The following is an 18,151-nucleotide window of genomic DNA, read 5'->3' as shown; positions in this document are numbered from 1 at the left end:
TGACGCATATCGGTATGAAGACATTCGTCTGCGAGATTGGTGGGAAGGGACTTAATTCTAAAATGAAAAGGCACATGATAGTTCATACTGACATGAAGGAACGCAAACGTGATGTTTGCAAGAAGAGTTTTCGTGATAAAGCATATTTCAAAAAACATCTGATCTCTCACACTTAACTGCGAAACAAGAATGATGTCATGTACGGTAACGGAGATTCCATTCAATATCAACATCAAACATCATATGCTAACCTAATACGGACTCAAAATTCTTGGCTATGAGATCTGCGGGCAAGCATTCATCCATAGCGGTAATTTGTGACATCATATGCAGATTCATTCCGGCGTCAGGGAATTGTTTCTTAGATTTGTGGCAAGCATCTTCACAAAGGCGGCGCATCGGGAGCAAGTTTTACAGTAAACAGCAAGATCAAAATACCGAAAGCCGCGGAATACGTTTGTATAAAGAACAGTTATGACAACCGCTACGACACTCTTGTACGGGTAACGGAATGTAGGCTATACCTTCGAACATGTATTTACCGTCTTCATGAAAAATCACGAGGGACTTCAATCTGCGACATCTAATGATAAGTAACCAATAAACTCTGCACCAGCTGCGGAATCCTGAAATATCATTATATAGTCAAAACACCGTTTCGGGTGTCTTCAGTTCAGGGACCAAAGAACTTACTTTTTGCGATTTTGGCTGTTCGAAAAATATAGTACTTTTGTTGTATGTTTGCATCAATTTTATCAGTGAAATGGTCGTATCAACTGTATCACGGTGACTGAATATTCCAAAATTGCATCTATTTATAGCAGTGGTCGGGAACCTCTGGCTCGCGAATTATATATGGCTCTTTGGCTTCTTTTTTAATTTTTTACTGAATTTTATTGATATTGAAACAACTTGTTAGTAAATTTTCATAACAGCCATAATAATTGTTCTCATGGCTGCATAAATATGTATTTGAGAGGTCAAGACAGTGGCGTATCGAGGGTTAAGGTCTCGGACTCCTTTACAAAATCCTCAAATTTGAGTTGCTGTAGCGCCAGTGAACAATATCCCTCGCGAACTCGATGGACCCGACATCGCGCGCGCTGCGTAATCCTCGATTGCACCATACGTTGATCGATCATAGAGAATAGCAGACATAAGGACGCCTATATGGCAATCTAGTTTTAAAATACACATTGTATTCCTGATCTATGCCGAGAAATGAACTGCCTTCGAAATGACATTCCAATTACAAATCCAAATTACAAACAACGCTTCGCTGTCCACGTTCTTCATTGGTAAGAAGCTTTCTAGTACTGCTGTTAAAACATAGGCGTGAAATGCAACATTTATAATACCGCCGAATACTTTGAGAATTGAGAAGTCGATCAATATTTAGATTTTCGGAATCAGTGTTATATTTATATTGTATTAATACAAGTTATTATAAATTGTGATCTATTTACGATGAATCACAGGAGAATTAGCCTACGAGTTTTTACAGAGAAAATATTGCGCCCACGACGAATCCCATGTAGTGAATTCGAATCAGTACTACCATGAAGTCACGAATTTTCTATTGTGACGTAGCAATTGGCATGACATGTATGGCTCTTTGAGAGTTAAAATGGTAAATATAGGGCCAACATGGCTCTTTAGACGAAAAAGGTTCCCGACCACTGATTTATAGTGTCATTTTGCGTTACTCACGAAGGCAGATCTGGTAATTCTGGACGTAGCCACCTTTCATATTTCGTATGCGATTCCTCGACCAAATCTACTTTCAGAAGTTTCGAAACTTAATCCAAATCAGAGAAGAATATCATCTCAGAATTAAATTTGGAACCGAGAAGAAGTTAGGACGTAACCTTTACAAAACCTATATGCTTAGGGTTATGTAACTTAAATTTGTCTGCAACTGTTAAATTGTCACCAGTCCTACCACAAGTTATCCACTGTCCGTGTTTGCTTATCAAGATATAAACATTATGATTTTCATTCAAACCTCATCGCTACTTACAAATATCCGAAGATCTCAAAACCAAAAGTTACAGCTATTCGAAACAAAGTAAGAAATAAAATCAGTATCCTATCCGCCCTAGCACAATCCCCGGTCGAAACCAACATTGACTACAAGTGGTAACGAACGAACACATGCAACATTGAAAAGCTTTCAAATATAAACCGCTTCTCAAAATAGAGAACCTGTCCGCTCATTACTGGGTAGAATGCCTACGTGGTTGGGACACCAACCAAGTGATTACAAATGGATGAAATTGGAGCCATGGCCTGATTGTATTCAAAAGTCATCGGGATATTTTGTTGTGATTTCGATACGATGTGATCTAGGGTTGGAATGCCGGTTAATATGGACCTGTAACCATTGGATATTTCTCTCCACGATCCTACAATCGCAGTGTCACTTGAATTTAGGGTCGCATTTGAAACAAACGGAGTTTTACAACACTTGTGTTTTTCTTTCAAACGTCTAAATATGCCATAATTGTGTAAATACATCCGAAAAACCATGCAGTATGAGTGTACGGACGATTTGAACCCATAATAGTCGACGTACACGATGTGGGGAGGCTGAAACCCTCGCAATCGACGTCGGTTTAACAGTTTTTGCTCGTGGATATCGATCATTGGCACGGAATGGGTGTTCTGATGATGTTGACCGCCGACCGTAGAAATTCTGCTTGCATAACGATGTAGTCATGGTAAAAGATATTTTTAGTATGTTTATGATAGTGATCGAAGTACTTTTCGTCGAAAGAGCAATATTTACCCTGTATTTTCAATTGTCAATGTCAATCCATTGTGACGTCACAATTAAATATTCGCAACGTCATGGCTAACAAACAAAAAGAATAAACAGTAAAAAACCTGTTTTAAATACGGTCCTTGTTTTAAACATGTTTGTTTTATACGCAACCCTACTTGTGAGCCAGGGAGAATATCGTTTAGGGTTATAGATAGGGAACATCGGTATCATGGTAAACACAACATTGGTTCCGACGCATTTGCAGATCCAGGGTCCAGTCACAGTTTTAGTAAATCGTCGTACATTACAATAAACTAAAAAAGTAGTAACATTTTTCTTCACGCTTCGCGTGTTTAATTGTCACACTATTTTCTTCCTTTGTAGCCTAACCCTACCTGAAAATGAAAAACGCCTGATTTAGCCGATTGAGTCTAACTATATATTCGCAATTACGAGAGAAAGTGTTTTCGCGTTTGCGCTCGCAGAAAGATCGTCGACGATGAAATGTAGGCACAAAATGATTGTCGTATATTAGCGGAAATCTTTGATATCGATATGTCCAGATGCCGAATAGTCCTGTCCTTGCAAACTGAGCCCAGTGGGCGGTATACAGTCGACCCGCAATATACCCTAGTAACAATAACATTACCTTTGAAAATTTTACGCGCTTGGCGCGGCTAGTGGGCAGCGCACTGGTTCGTCAATTTCCTGTTGCCCCTTAGCCGGAAAGGTTGGCCACCCCTGGTCTATATAGATTACTAATTTATCCGTAGGTTAGTTATCTATAGTAATCTAGAGTCTGTCAGGCGTCAGTAACATCGGATGCAGCAACGAAGACATAGGTGCCGCCGTGCCGGCTTGTGACGTCATATTGAATACTTGTCGATTGTCGATAACATCATAGTTGCACTAGAACAGTGGTTCTCAGCCGCCGGTCCGCGGACCGGTGCCGGTCCGCGACGACATTCCTGCCGGTCCGCCGGGCATATTCGAATTTTATACTTTAATTTTAATATGCAATGTTGAAGGCTTGTTCATTGATAAAATAAATAAATCAACAAATTTTAAACTCATTCATAACTTCCTGAAGTAACATTAGGGCTGGAAACATGTTCGATTTGACTTAAAGTTCAAGACGTGTCATTTGACGACATGCGAGCGACAAGTACACAGAACAGATACGAGCCGACTCATCGCTAAACAGCACACTTTGATCATTGGTTTTCGATTCATTAATTTTGTGCAGGACCGTAACTGGGGCACCACAACCCGCCCAATTGGAGAGGGGCCGAACTTAAATAGGGCTAAAAATTATTTCGCAAATGAACATAAATCATAGTGTATTTATTTGAAAGTTTTCTAACATTTTTCAATTTTTTTCGCGCTTTGCAGGATTTAGTATCCCTAAATGTCTGGCTTATTAGGTGCCCCTTTCTGAGAAATACGTAATGATTTATAGGTATTTTGGCATCAACCATTACCACGCCACGACGCAGCAACACATAGTGAAGCTTAGGTTAACATGGGACTCCTAAAGAAGGGCCAAAAATTTGGCCGCGAGAAAACTGCTTCACTCGTGAATTATCGAGAATTTTCGCTATTGGCGCGATTAAGTTACGTAAACTCCCTGCTTACGCTGAGTAGAATGGATGTGCTCACAAGAACATGTGAAAACATCCACCCAACGGTAGGGTCTGGGGGTGAAGCCCCAGGAAGTTTGACTTATCGCCCTGTGCGGATCCCAAGACCAGCGTCGTTGGGGATGGGCTGACGAAGTGCTTTTTCGGCTCGGATTTGCGGAAGGTCGGTATAGCTGCTGTAATGTGTTTTCTTGCAGCACGCATTGTATTCGTATAGGTAATTGCCAGAGTAGCCTGCGTCTGGTGACAGTGGGCAATGAGCAATGTAGCACGACAAGGTGCTTAGTTCGACTCCGATACGCTTCATCTCTCGATATTGTCAAAGAGAAGAATATTATTATAGTTGGCGTGGTCGGTTAAACCGACGGCCTTCGGCGCGAACGACTGTAAAGGACTCTCGGCGGTAGCACGTTTATCTGGACAAGGCAATTTTACCTCGACTCGGCAGACTCACTACCATAAAATCACATGGATGCCATCATGAATATAATTAAACACGATCAAAACTCTCTAAATGTCACTCTCCACCTCCATATAATTGCAAAAAACGGTTGCATACTTTACATTTGGCTTCATTTCAATTTTGAAAGTTTACCGGTCCGCCAGACATTTTTTGAAATTTTACCGGTCCGCGCGGTGAAAAAGGTTGAGAACCACTGCACTAGAACGCACTTTACTCGGTGACATTGCTGTGTACAGCATTAAAATTCTGATGCGGCGTTTTAACACTGGCACTGTATTCGTTAACATTAAGCCATACAGCTCAATTCAATCTTTAAATGTACGATTATTATTATTCAACTGTACCTGTAGTGAGAGCAATATGGGCGAATATCACGACGTGATCAATAGATATTCGATTTGTACCAAATGGCCAATGGTTTGACGTTCGATATTGGTGCACTCGTTACCAGTCCATCCGGTGTTGATCAAGTTTATCGGAATATAATATTTTCCCGTTGAAACGAATCGAATAATCGGATTAAACACTGTGCCATGCACATTGCGCCATGTCCATAACGAAATACACTATGCAGTATGCACATTGCACATTTACAAGTCACAGTGCGCGATAATCCGGGAATACTAGAGTATCAAGCATAGACATCAAGAATGAATTTACGAAACAGATGATTACAAATTGGAAATTGCGTATCAAATCAGTAAATTGACTCCAACATAAAATACCATGGGTTCCTGACTCCTGACATCGCATTGAGTAGCTCGCACCGCGACAATTGTTTGCTGAGTGTAACGGCGTTTTTGGGCTATTATTCTGCCATCGCCTATTTACGCTCGAAAATCCTTACTCATTTCTGGAGTGAATGACGATGATGCGCAGTGATGAATTCAAATTAGCATGCATAATTGCATACTCAATAACACTGTCCAATTTCGCGGCCCGATTAAAGAACTATCACGAAAGAACGAGCATTCGCTCATCCGATTAATAGCAACGACGAGATGGAATTTCTCCACTGGTGCTCGTCAGATCGACATGTGCAACGAAATCACGTTTATATCCTCTCTTCCATTTCGCATAATACATAGTGATCATTATTTTCGAACCGTACAATTGGCCAACAAGGTAGTTCTGATGATGAAATTGCGGGTATGCCGAATACCCACAATATTCACAGGCATATTTCGCATACCGCGAGGTTCGGCACTCATGTATGGAAATTGAACATTGAACATATGACTGCTCTGCTGTTGAATCCCCAGGAACATGCTTAGTCGGAAAAGGGAGCGCCAAAGAGGAAAAGATTCTCAATTTTCGAAGGCCTGCTGTTGAATTATGTGAAATCAGCAGATATGGTTGTTGCATATATAGTAGCATCTTATGAAGTACGTCGGAGCCGGAGCTACCTCTCAAATAACTGGCTCCAGCTCCGGCACCAGCTGAATTTTATGTAGAGCTCCGGCTCCGGCTCCTGCTCCGGTAAAAATGCACGGCTCCGGGGCTATGGCTCCGGGCTCAGGCTCCGACTCCCGCTCCAAAGCCCTGATAAGTAGGGCAAGTTTTCGTTGCGGTTAAATCCGTGGAAAGCTGCATGTATTTTTTACAAAAGTTGCAGTAAAAAGTTGCGTTTATTTTTTCACAAAAGTTGCACTAAAAGACCACATTTTGCTCGGTTCACTAAAAAAATGTCAACTTTCCAGATTGACTTTAAAAAAAAGGTCAATTTTCCGGCTCAGCTCCCAAAATACCCGTAAAAGCGTTACTTCGGTGCTGATTTACGGTGTTTCAGTCGAATTTGACCGTGTATTTCACCAAAATCGAAAATACTTTCATGCGAAATCGACAAAGTTGCAAAATGTTGCAAAATGTTGCATAAAAAATGGACAAAAGTTGCAAAAAGTTGCACTATAAGATTCCTTCAAACAGCTTAAAACAGCATTCTACATATCTTACGAGTATTTAGGAAGCTGCCGGAAGCTGTAAAAAAAAGTTGCAAAAGTTGCAAAAACATGCCCTAATAAGGTGTCGATGATTAAACTAATATCTATCCTCAAACAGGCGGTATGGAAGGCGAGAAACAAAAAGATCTGGAAAGCAAGCAAAACCGACAAAGAATGGATCAAGAACTCAATCATAAGGAGACTTGAAAGGAGATCCAGGAACGAAAACGACGGAACAACAGAAGATATACGGGACAGGATTAAAGACTACGCGCGCGCTATAGGCTAGAATGCGAAACGAGCGGACGCAAGCGAATCGGTCTCTTCCACGCCAACGCGCCGTATAGCTTAATGCATATCCTGTATTATGATCCATGTATATACAACGCCTATGTAATGCAAATCGAATATAATACCCCAGTAATATACCACATAATCGCCAGTATTGAAATGCCTAGCCTAAAAAAGTGATGCATCCATTCTACTTATTGCCAATGTGGTTAATACGCAAGTTTCCTTGATATGCAATAAAATCTTAAAAGTTTAGTCTCATCGAGAAATTAGTGAGATATTCTCCGCGACTCTGCTGGTCACACGTGCCTAAAATTTAGAGGTAAATAAGCGATGTGATTTATATTAATAATCCTGCTAAGTTCGCAATATGTTGTTGATAAATTGTCTGGTCAATAATTTAATGCATCCTAAGTTCTTAACTTGTCTCTATACTTTCAATGGCGATAATCAAATTAATAGAATATGGTAGGCTTACCAATATTTGGAAATTTAAAAAGAGGACACTTTTTCAGAAATTTGCAACTTGTGAAACTGGACGTATGGTAGGCCTATAATATGGACAGGGGAATGCGATGGCATTTCAGTCGAGAACATCAGCCTATGTCATGTTTGGTAACGCGTTTAAATAGTCCAGGCAATAGTCCATTTAATATGTCAGCCGGGGCCTACGATAACTTAAGTTATCGTAGGCCCCGTGTCAGCTCATCTTATTATTAGGAATTTTCATCAATTCAAAACACCACAAGACAATGAAAAGATAGGAAGGCGTTGAAACGACTTGGAGTATAGTCTTTGAAACCAGACACCCACCCGGGCCCAGGCTTTGGAAAGAGTATGCATACAGAGATTGCACACTGATTGAAAAGTAAAAGAAGATGATACAAAAACGCAAGCGACACAAGAGGTGGTATGTGACAGAAGGCGAGATCGATATGTCAGGTCGTGGTCCGGTATACTTGAGGCTGACTCGTATTTATGCTTGGTAAAAATTGCTTGTATTCGACTTGAACTTGAACAGTTATAGCTTTGATATGATTGAGTAGAAGTTTATCGCAGGAGCCTACAGAATTAGATGTCTCGTCGCAGCCAATATTTGGCGAAGATACGTAAATTCACGTGCAACTGGAAGGCAACCGTCTTTTTGCGCCTTATTGCATTAATTGTAGTTCCCCATCCTGTCGGAGCTTCGAGAGGACCACAGTGTAGACTAGCTGAGATGCGTTGCTCATTTTCTCTCAGCGAAAGTAGGTTCATTCAGTTTCATAAGACAGGATTCAAGCAATTTTGCGCGCCTGAGATATATGCGGCTAGTTACGAGTCTACAGTGGCGAATTGCTATTGCATTTAGCGTATCGATAAGTTAACAGGAAACTTTGACTTCTATGAAGCAGGGATATCCCTGCTATAAGGCCATGGATTTTACGATTGCGTAGATTTTAAAAGGGTACTATGTCCCATCAACGTATGGATGTGAAGCTAAATTATAAGTTGACAGTGGAAGCGGTATGTCGCGCATATTTGTTTTTTATTTCATTTGCCAGAGAGAGAAAGATAGCTCTAAGAATTTCTGTGCTGTTATTCGAACGCTGCTCGGGATGTCATGAGTTGCGCAATGGAGAGTTATATGCGATCAGGATTTATGCAGTTCCCGCGGCTTTGCAAATACGGTGCTGTAAATGATGTTATCTAAATCGGGCGCGATCCTGTATATGCTGAAGGATTTGTGCGTGCAATGCGCAATGATATGCAAGAGTATTGACTATTGAATTCAAGTCACTAGTCTGGCTACGTTAGAACTTGGAATGAGGGTACATGAGTTCGTCACCATAACTTCTAAGGGTTCAATGCATCTAAACGGGTTGACGGGTACTGGTAAGGACTTGCAACCATTTCTTAAATAATTTTGTTTGTCGAAAAATTTGCCAAACGCCCGGCGACCCTACTTTGGGCCGCGGCCCATGGCTACGGAACCGCTGCTGCACACCGTTATTCCTGAGCCAGTGCTATATACACTATAAAATTTGATTGATTGACAACAATGCAAACGTAGTACAATGCATGTGGTAAACCCCGTAATCATGGTTACAGAAATTTTAATAATAAACATTGATTTCTTCTAATAATCGTCGAATTATATTTTCATTCGATCAAGACACACACAATATATGATGCTAATGCACAAGACATGATGTGATGTATGTAGGCCTAATGAAGAGATATGGGGATGCCGAAACGACCGGTTAATCTGGCACCCACCTCGGCCTAGAGCCCGATGGCACAGTTTTGCGATGTTAGTCGGTATTCGGCGGTCCTTTTTAGACACTCTTTCATGCTCTTCCTTTTTGCTTTCGTTTTTAGCACGTTTTTCGTCTGTGGCTGCTCCCTGAGCTTTTTGACGGTGACAAGGGGGCAGATGGGCCCCAGTTTTATAGGCTTTAATTGACAAAAAGTGTAGACTATGCTACAAAGAATACAAACCTTCGAATACGAGTAAATCAGGAAAGACATGCTTCTCTAGAATCACCCTACACCAGAATGATAAATTTACTGAAGGAAACACGGACGAAATAAATACGAACGGATATGTGGCAAAGGTAGACAACTAGCAGATACATGTAACACCACAGTGTACAGATGCAAACCTAACACGGATCCGGCCAAATCTTAATCTCGGAACCCAAAGCCATGCGCATCTATGCAGAACAGCAATCCTACTAACCAGACGTGGTCAGTGCCAAAGTAGGGGAAACCGGGGACAATTGTAACACTTTTTGGATTTTTTTTAGTCATCCACCTACCAATGTGGAGAGAAAAAGGGTATTTTGAGTTCTGAGTGGAAAGTTGACCCTTTTTTTGTCAACCGATGACAAAGTCGGAAAAATTCGCCGATTTTTGAGAATTCTTCTCCGGTTTTGCAAGTCTCAAATTTCTGAAAAAGTGTCCTCTTTTTAGATTTCCAAAATATGGTAAGCCTACTTTACGACAAATGATCATGTTGAAATTTATGGCAAGGTAGTATCTGTTCTGGTATTGAACTTACGGCTGTTAAAAGATTGGTCTTCAATAGATAAATGGTTATACCAAATATGAACAAAGATATTCAGCATTGAAAAAATATTTTAACGGGGCAAAAGTAAGAGAGTGTTACGATTGCCCCTGACACGCTCGACCATGATTAGCGTCTTAGTATATTGTACCTTCCCGACGATTCAAGTCCTAGTTTTCCTATCATCACGGTAGACTATTGTAACATTGTTCCAGCTACATATATTACGTTGTAACTACTTGAGGTATTTCACATATCTAATCGATTTCTTTGCGAAAGAACGATTACTTCTTATTTGTACGAGGACTATGACATGAATGGAACAGTGAACTTCAACAATTAGGGCTGGGCAATATCGAGTACCTGAGTGATTCGATTCTGAATCACGTATTACTCTTCGGGTCGAGTATTCGAGTATCACTCATTATGACGTCAGAGCTGAATTCACTATGTCAAAGTTCGAGTGTGTACCTTTCATGCCACCACAAAGAATATAATGCCTGTTATCCGTCACATTAAAAATTACTTCGGTATTTTTTCGACCATACACCGATTTAATTGCACTTCTTGACAATGTTGTGGGACGATCATGACTTTGGAAATGTGTTATTTCCAGTAACGTTCGTAGCTTTGTACTATGTCTCGATGCTGCGACAAGGCCAATCAAGGTTTCAAGGCTTCCTTAGTGGAAAATAGTATCAAAACTAATCGGTTTCAAACAACATCCATGCGATATATGCGGTAAGGAACACCATACAAAGGCCCAGTTGAGAAACCATTTATTATGGCACATCGGTGTCAAACAACATCCATGCAATATATGCGGTACGGAGCTCTATACAAAGGCCCAGTTGAGAAACCATTTGTTAAGGCACATCGGTGTCAAACAATATCCATGCACGATATGCAAGAAAGGATTCTTTTCCATGAAAGAATTGTCGTCACACATGGCTGTAGGGCCGCTACAAGAACTTTCGTATGTGAGATATGTGGCAATGCATCGAAACGCAAAGGAGATATGACTAAACACATCGAAAATATATGAATGCCATTTATGCCATTTATGTCGTAAGCAATTTTGTCGCATGGATAATTTGCGTAGGCACATGAAAACCCATACTGGCTTTAAAGAATTCGCGTGCGAGATCTGCGGATTATCGTTTACTCACAAGTGTAACATGAAAACGCATATGAATCGCCATACCTGCGTCTAGCGATGTCGATGTGAGGAAATGAAGGACAATATTCATTATTGACCATTTAATACCGATGAATGGACCGGACATGTTGGGTCAAAGATGTATTATCTATTCTTAAGACACGTGTGAATGCGTGTATCATGTATGGGTATCTGCAAATCAACTTCAGAAAAGTGTAAGAAGCGGCGTCGGTTTCAAAATGCACACGCAAGAATATGCTAGTCGCAGACAATGTGTTACGACAATATGACAGCTTAGAAGGTCTGGTCTTCGGTTGTAGCCCCCTTTTACAAACTAAGAGCGCATAATGTTTTCCAAAGGTTGGAAACTATCGATGTAGAGTAGGCCTACGCATGGCGCAGAATACCATGGACTTGAGAATTATGATATATCTCAGTGATACTAATCACATGAGAGCAATAAATTTATTGGCAATATGTTTCATTTGACTATGTAGCCTGTAGCGTACTACCCTTGGTCGTCTGCACCTTCTCTGTTTCATACATGCCTGTAGAAACGTACCATATAAAATTAAAATGTATTTCCTCCCATGTGTGAGGAAAGTTGTTTCGTTTCAAATTTGCCATTAAAATAGCCATTCTTTTAATACTCGTTGGTATTTAATTGCTGTCTCTGCAGCCCTCAGAACAGGCAAACGTCCCCGCGGGTCGCGACTGTATTATTTGATCATTCCGCATGTCGAGAGCCCTGACTTATCCATGCTTTAGTTTTAATTTTATATCCCCGCAGGACGATTTTCAAACCGGCTGAAAAGCATAGAACGGTCACGACAGTATACTGTGATTATTTGAGTTGTTGTTGACACTCTTGGCAATAACATTAGCGAATTTACAATGATAGAATCGGTCCCGTGACCGTTGCACGTGCATAGTCGAGCAAGAAGTTTTCTGCACAATATACAGCGTAAATTCATATTGAGTATATTTCGTTGACCGAGTGTAAACAGATCCGCAACATGTTGGAATATCTGCAGTAGGGCTCTTCAAAAATGACTTTTTTTTTCAAATCGTACTAGCTACTTGATAAAATTGTGAGATTACCTAATTTAAGCCTACACACGAAATTTGGTTCAATTCCAGCCAGTAACCGCTTTGCTACAGGAGAAGTAAGTTTCTATTTGTATATAAAAATAAATGATAAAAAATTTGAAAATTTTCTGTTCACCCCATGAAAGTATCAGGCTGTCTATAGAAACGATGCTCACCAAATTTGGTTCAATTCCAACCAGTGGAAGCAGAATTATTGCCGTCGAAAACTTTGGATTTTAATAAAATAGTATTTACGGTGAGCACAACTATAATAAATAAACAAAGAATCGGTCACCGTAAATACTATTTTATTCAAATCCAAATTTTTTAACGGCAGTAACTCCGCTTCCACTGGTTGGAATTGAACCAAATTTGGTGAGCATCGTTTCTATAGACAGTCTAACATTTTCATGGGGTGAACAGAAAATTTTCAAATTTTTTATCATTTATTTTTATATAATAAATAGAAACGTTATTCTCCTGTAGCAAAGCGGTTACTGGCTGGAATTGAACCAAATTTTGTGTGTAGGCTTAAATTAGGTGACCTAACAATTTTATCAAGTAGCCGGTACGATTTGAGAAAAAGAGTCATTTTTGAAGAGCCCTAATGGGCAGAGGTTCGGAAGGTTGCCAGTAAATTCGGAAGGAGGTAAATTCGTTGAGTTGTCGTGAGACGGTCGCAAAGATTTGCTATACGCTAATCAAAGCTGTAATGACTCGAATCGACGCGCGATTGTTTGGGTGCTCGACATGACACGAGTCATTTTTTGAAATGCCTAAAATGACTCAACTCGAGTCCAATTTTGTATCGAATCGACTTGTACTCGAGTCATTGTGACTGGGGACTAGGACGGCGAAGACACACATTTCATCGTAACTTCGAAGAATATAGTAAAGTTGCCACAGTCCCGATACTTGGAAGATAGGGCCAGAAACTGTCAAAACTGAGGAAAATTATTACATTATGAATGAGAGCCATTCTATATTACTCGAGCAGAGTTAACAAAAGGTGGGTTGAAACGGTTTGAAATGTGAACTGAACAGTAGGGTTGTTATAAAATAACTATTTGTTCCGATTTCAACCATTCAGTTCTAAATTGTCAGGTTACCCTGAGAAACGCTGCAAACCAAATTTGGTTCAATTCTAACAAGTATAAGCCGACGCAGAGCCGAGTCAAATTTTTAATTTTTCAAAAAAAATTGAAAGGATAATCCGAGAATTATCAACGAAAAACTCAAATGACTCCGCGTCTACTAGTTAGAATGGAGTGAATTTTGTTTTGCATCGTTTTGAAGACCACTCAACAATTTCAAGGGTTTGACAGAGAAATTTGAACTTTTTTTTAATTTTCTCGAATTATTAGGAACTTTAATTGGCTCTGCGGCGGCTTATACTTGTTAGAATTGAACCAAATTTGGTGTGCAGCAGTTTTTAGAATAACCTGACAATTTAACCAGTGAATGGCTGGAATCCAAAAAATAGGTATTTTATAACAACCCTACTGAACAGTAAACAAGATGACTCGAACTCGACTCAGCGGTGAATTGAAAATGACTCGACTCGACTTGACTCAAGTCGAAACTAAAACTGAGATGGACTTGTGACTTGGAGCCATCTGACGTAGTTACAACCCTGATGATAATAACTAGGGTGATTTTTGTGACATTTCAAAATTTTGTCCAAATTGAAGGGTTGGATCAAAATTGTTTACAAAGTCAAAAAATTTTAGCAACCTGCATTTCGTTTGTATCGCAGAATTTGCACTGTCGGTGCTCATTGGGAATCATAAATATTCAAATGGAACAACTAGGTTGACATGGTGTTATGCTCAACGTACCGCAATATCCTAACTGAAGCAAGACTGCGTGTGCATTGCATGGTTCTTATATCAAGAAGTGCATGATGAAAATTGTGATGTAGACACCATTGCCAGAATGAAGCAACACCGTGTGTCACTAGCAGTGTACGCACAAATCGAGTGCTGTCAGCCAATAACTGCTGCTGTTGAACGTGCTTTCCCCATTCTTGGCAAGCTACTTAGTAAGGACAGACACTTTCTACCCGACATAATGGGAAAAAATTGGCAGAACATCTGAGAGCCGTTTTAGGGGTTTTCGAGGTTTCTGATTACGAATATCACATTAGCTTTTCCAGATTGACTCTTGTTCAGAAGATATTTATACCCATAAAAGCCCAAAATAACTGTATTTACCCTTGAATATTTCACTTTGTAGGAAGAAAATCGTAGTTTTTTCTAATTAAATAGATAATAGATTATGAACAATTCTCGTGTCGTTCTCAGTCATCAATATCAGTATCAATATTAACATGACCTGATGCGAAATATTTTTTGTAAAAATGGCAGTTTGTCAAGCCTAAAAATTGTACTTCTGCACAACAGAAATACATATTCTCCTGTAGCAATTGAACATTCTACCAAGATTAAAGAGGTGGCGAAACGAGAGAGAAAAAGAGCCAGACACCATTGTTACGTCCCAATGCCAATCTCCATAACAATGAAAAATTCGAGGCTGATTGTGGAGGTTCCAGGGCCGCGAGCGGAATAAAATTTATATTTTCGTAATCAGTGGAGAGTCAGCTTTCGATTGATACCCGTTTCACCAAATTTGATGCTCGGCAAGCCGGTCACAAATGACCGTCAAATTGCCTGCAGCCAAATGGAAATTGTGACGTGATACAATTTCACTGAGGCGTGAGATTTGCCTGTGTCGACACCATATAGGACACTATGGTACGACTGAGTCGATTTTCTATCCAGCCGTTACAGCGAAAATGGGACATTTTGGTCAATATAGCCTTATGGATTATCTCCAAAACAAGAGCCAATTTGAAAAAAAACGAAGGTCATATTCGAAATCTGTGCCCTTCGGAACCCCCATAACCACTCTTACTTTGTCTGCCTAAAAATATGTGTTGAGCAGTGTAATAAATCGATGTAGGATTTGATGGAATGAATCAAGATTGGGAATGGGACGATAACTGCCCGTGAAATTTTAAATGACGTCGAAATACAAGCAGTTTATTCTAAATGAATACCAGTCACCCTTCAAGATTACCGGACCACGACCTAACACATCGATCTCGCCATCCTCTACATGCCACCTCATTTATCGCTTGTCTTTTATATTATCTGCTTTAATTTTCATTCAGTGTGTTGCATGCCTCTTCTCTACATCACCGATCCATGTGGCCCGCGAGATAATTTTCGAAATTAGTTATATTATATAAAAATACCCAGGTAGTTTATTGTGAACTTGCAAGGCCAACCGAAACTTTGATTAGTCTGAGCGTGAAATTTTGGATGTTGATGGCCCAAATATCAGCTTCGACGCATTAGCGAAGCCAGAGGCCAGGCCAGACGCATTTTCGCAGATCTTCGTATAAATAGAATATTACGCAGCAGATTTAGTTCACTTGAAATTTTTCTTAAAACTTCGCGCGATTTATTGTCACTCGATTTATTGTCGCTCGATTTATTGCTTTTAGTATTGGTACCCTCTCCAGTTTAAGCCTAACGATATACCGGATCCGGCATACAAAGGGATTCTAAGCGGCCCACGGAGAGTTTCCGGTCTGACATGATACTGTGGCCCATGACTGGAGAAAGGTGGTCATGAAGCTACTTGCATAGGCGCCGAACCTGGGCATGCAAGGCATGCCAGGCATGCCTAGACATTTTTTAGGCATGCGGCATGCCTAGAATTCGGTTTGGCATGAATCGGCATAATCCCCGATTGTGTTATTTAGAACGAATCGCAATGTATTTCCGTTTACGACATTACCTGCTACCGCTTATGTGAGCGAGGTAACCCGTTGCGCGCGGCCAATTAGCTACAAGCGCGTTGCCAATTAACAAGATTTGTCTGTGCACAATGTAACGCGACGCGATCTCCCGCTGAGATGATCGCGAAATTGTGTCATTGATTGCCGTGCGTTCGGCAATCATCCCTTGGGACGCTTGCCTGCTTTATCGCGTCTCCTACAAGCCTAGTTCAGTCGCTTGAGCATGGTGAACAATCACATCAGCAGTAGGCCCGGTGCCATCGCTGCCTGCACATTCGCATCTGCATTGGCGCACACGATATTATCGCTTGCCTACACAATCGCATCTGCAACAGGCCTGGTACGAAAGATATCATCGCTGGCCAACTATCGCGTCTAGCTAGAGTCGAGCATGCGTTGGCTCCCATCTTTCGATGGCTTGGTGACAATGCCGTTAGGTGTTTGTTGGTTAGCGATTGTAATTAAAGAGCGACATCGCTGACCTGAATGGCATCGAATGTCCGCAGACATGTGCGATTGTGAGTGCGCCGTGCATGCGTAAGTGAATCCTGCTAATACCTAAACATAACCATCAGAAGATGTGTGTCAACTGTCAAGGCTTGAGTTGTAAAAGACGGGAAAGGTTTGAACAACCTGAAATTGGTGCCATTATAAAACAGATTCCATAACAACTCTGACATTTTGTCTTGCGCAAATCGTCGCTGAGGTTACGTAATACGCGTTGATAAGCGGCGTATTTAATTGTTCGCTAGCGATCAGGGATCGCTAATTGACAGCACTTCCGGACTCGTCGACAAGCTTATCACACGCGCAAGTTTGTTAACAGGCAGATATTGCATAATCGGCATTTATGCAGGCACTTAACCCTCATGAATTGATGCTATATTATCCCTAATTATCAATTCCGTCGGATCATGACGTCTTCCTTTGTGACGTCATCGAACTCGCATGCCTAAGGAAAATTAGCGTTCGGCGCCTATGGCTACTTGTTCTGTTCAGGTCTACATGCATTTGCGAGCAAACATTTTCGACCATGAAAATTAACAAACAAATCTACTTTCTAATCTTACTGATGCCCACGTGCAGTTTTTACCAAGGTTGTCTACGTCCGACGCGCAACGAGAGCTCAAAGTAACTTGTCAACAACTTTGATCTATCACAGATCTCATTGACTTCAACAGCTACTGAAGTATATCAAGTTAATCAATTCATTAAATACTGTTTTGACTTCTATGCTTTCAACTTGAGATTAACATTTTATACAATTCATTCCTTGTATAGGTGGATACATACACTATTAATGTATCGATTTTGGCATCCGGCCCGCCGACTGAATAAGTTTCCCGCCCCTGGTCTACAGAGCAACTTACGTACAGATAAGATGTCATAATATTAAGACGGCTTTTTCATCGTTGAATAAATTATGGTATGATACTGGCGGGAATATTCTCGGCATGAGATGAAAGATTGTGTTATGGCGTTTGTCAATAACATCCCGTTACTCAATATGACCCGAGGCGACGCAAGTCGAGCAGTCATACTGGAATGGCCACGAGCCACATGGATTAGTTGTTCTGTGCTCTCCTAATAGTTCTGTATTTTTCAGCGCAGTGCAAACTGCCTTCATTGCTAGCAGAGATGTTCCGTCATGATAAATGGACTGAGATTACAAGCATGTCAAGAGAATAGAGTTGTAACAGTGGGGGGGTAGGTGACGCAATTAGCGTAGAGAAGGCATATGGCGCTGCCTTAAAGTGTGTACTATTCAGAAAATTCTGATTTGTATGGATATTTATTCATAATTTCATTAGGATACTGCATGTCGTAGTAGAGTATATCAATGTACCCCCGTAATAGAGATGCGACAGCTAGTAATTAGCTAAGCGTACAGCGGCCACGGATAGCATGGAGGAAAAATTGGTGGTGCACACTGCAGACTATAGATGCATCG

The sequence above is a fragment of the Botryllus schlosseri genome, chromosome 6 (genome assembly GCF_051294905.1).
Source record: "Botryllus schlosseri isolate E-star chromosome 6, Bs_hap1, whole genome shotgun sequence".
NCBI classification, from domain to species: Eukaryota; Metazoa; Chordata; class Ascidiacea; order Stolidobranchia; family Styelidae; genus Botryllus; species Botryllus schlosseri.
Note: the sequence above shows the minus strand (reverse complement) of the source record.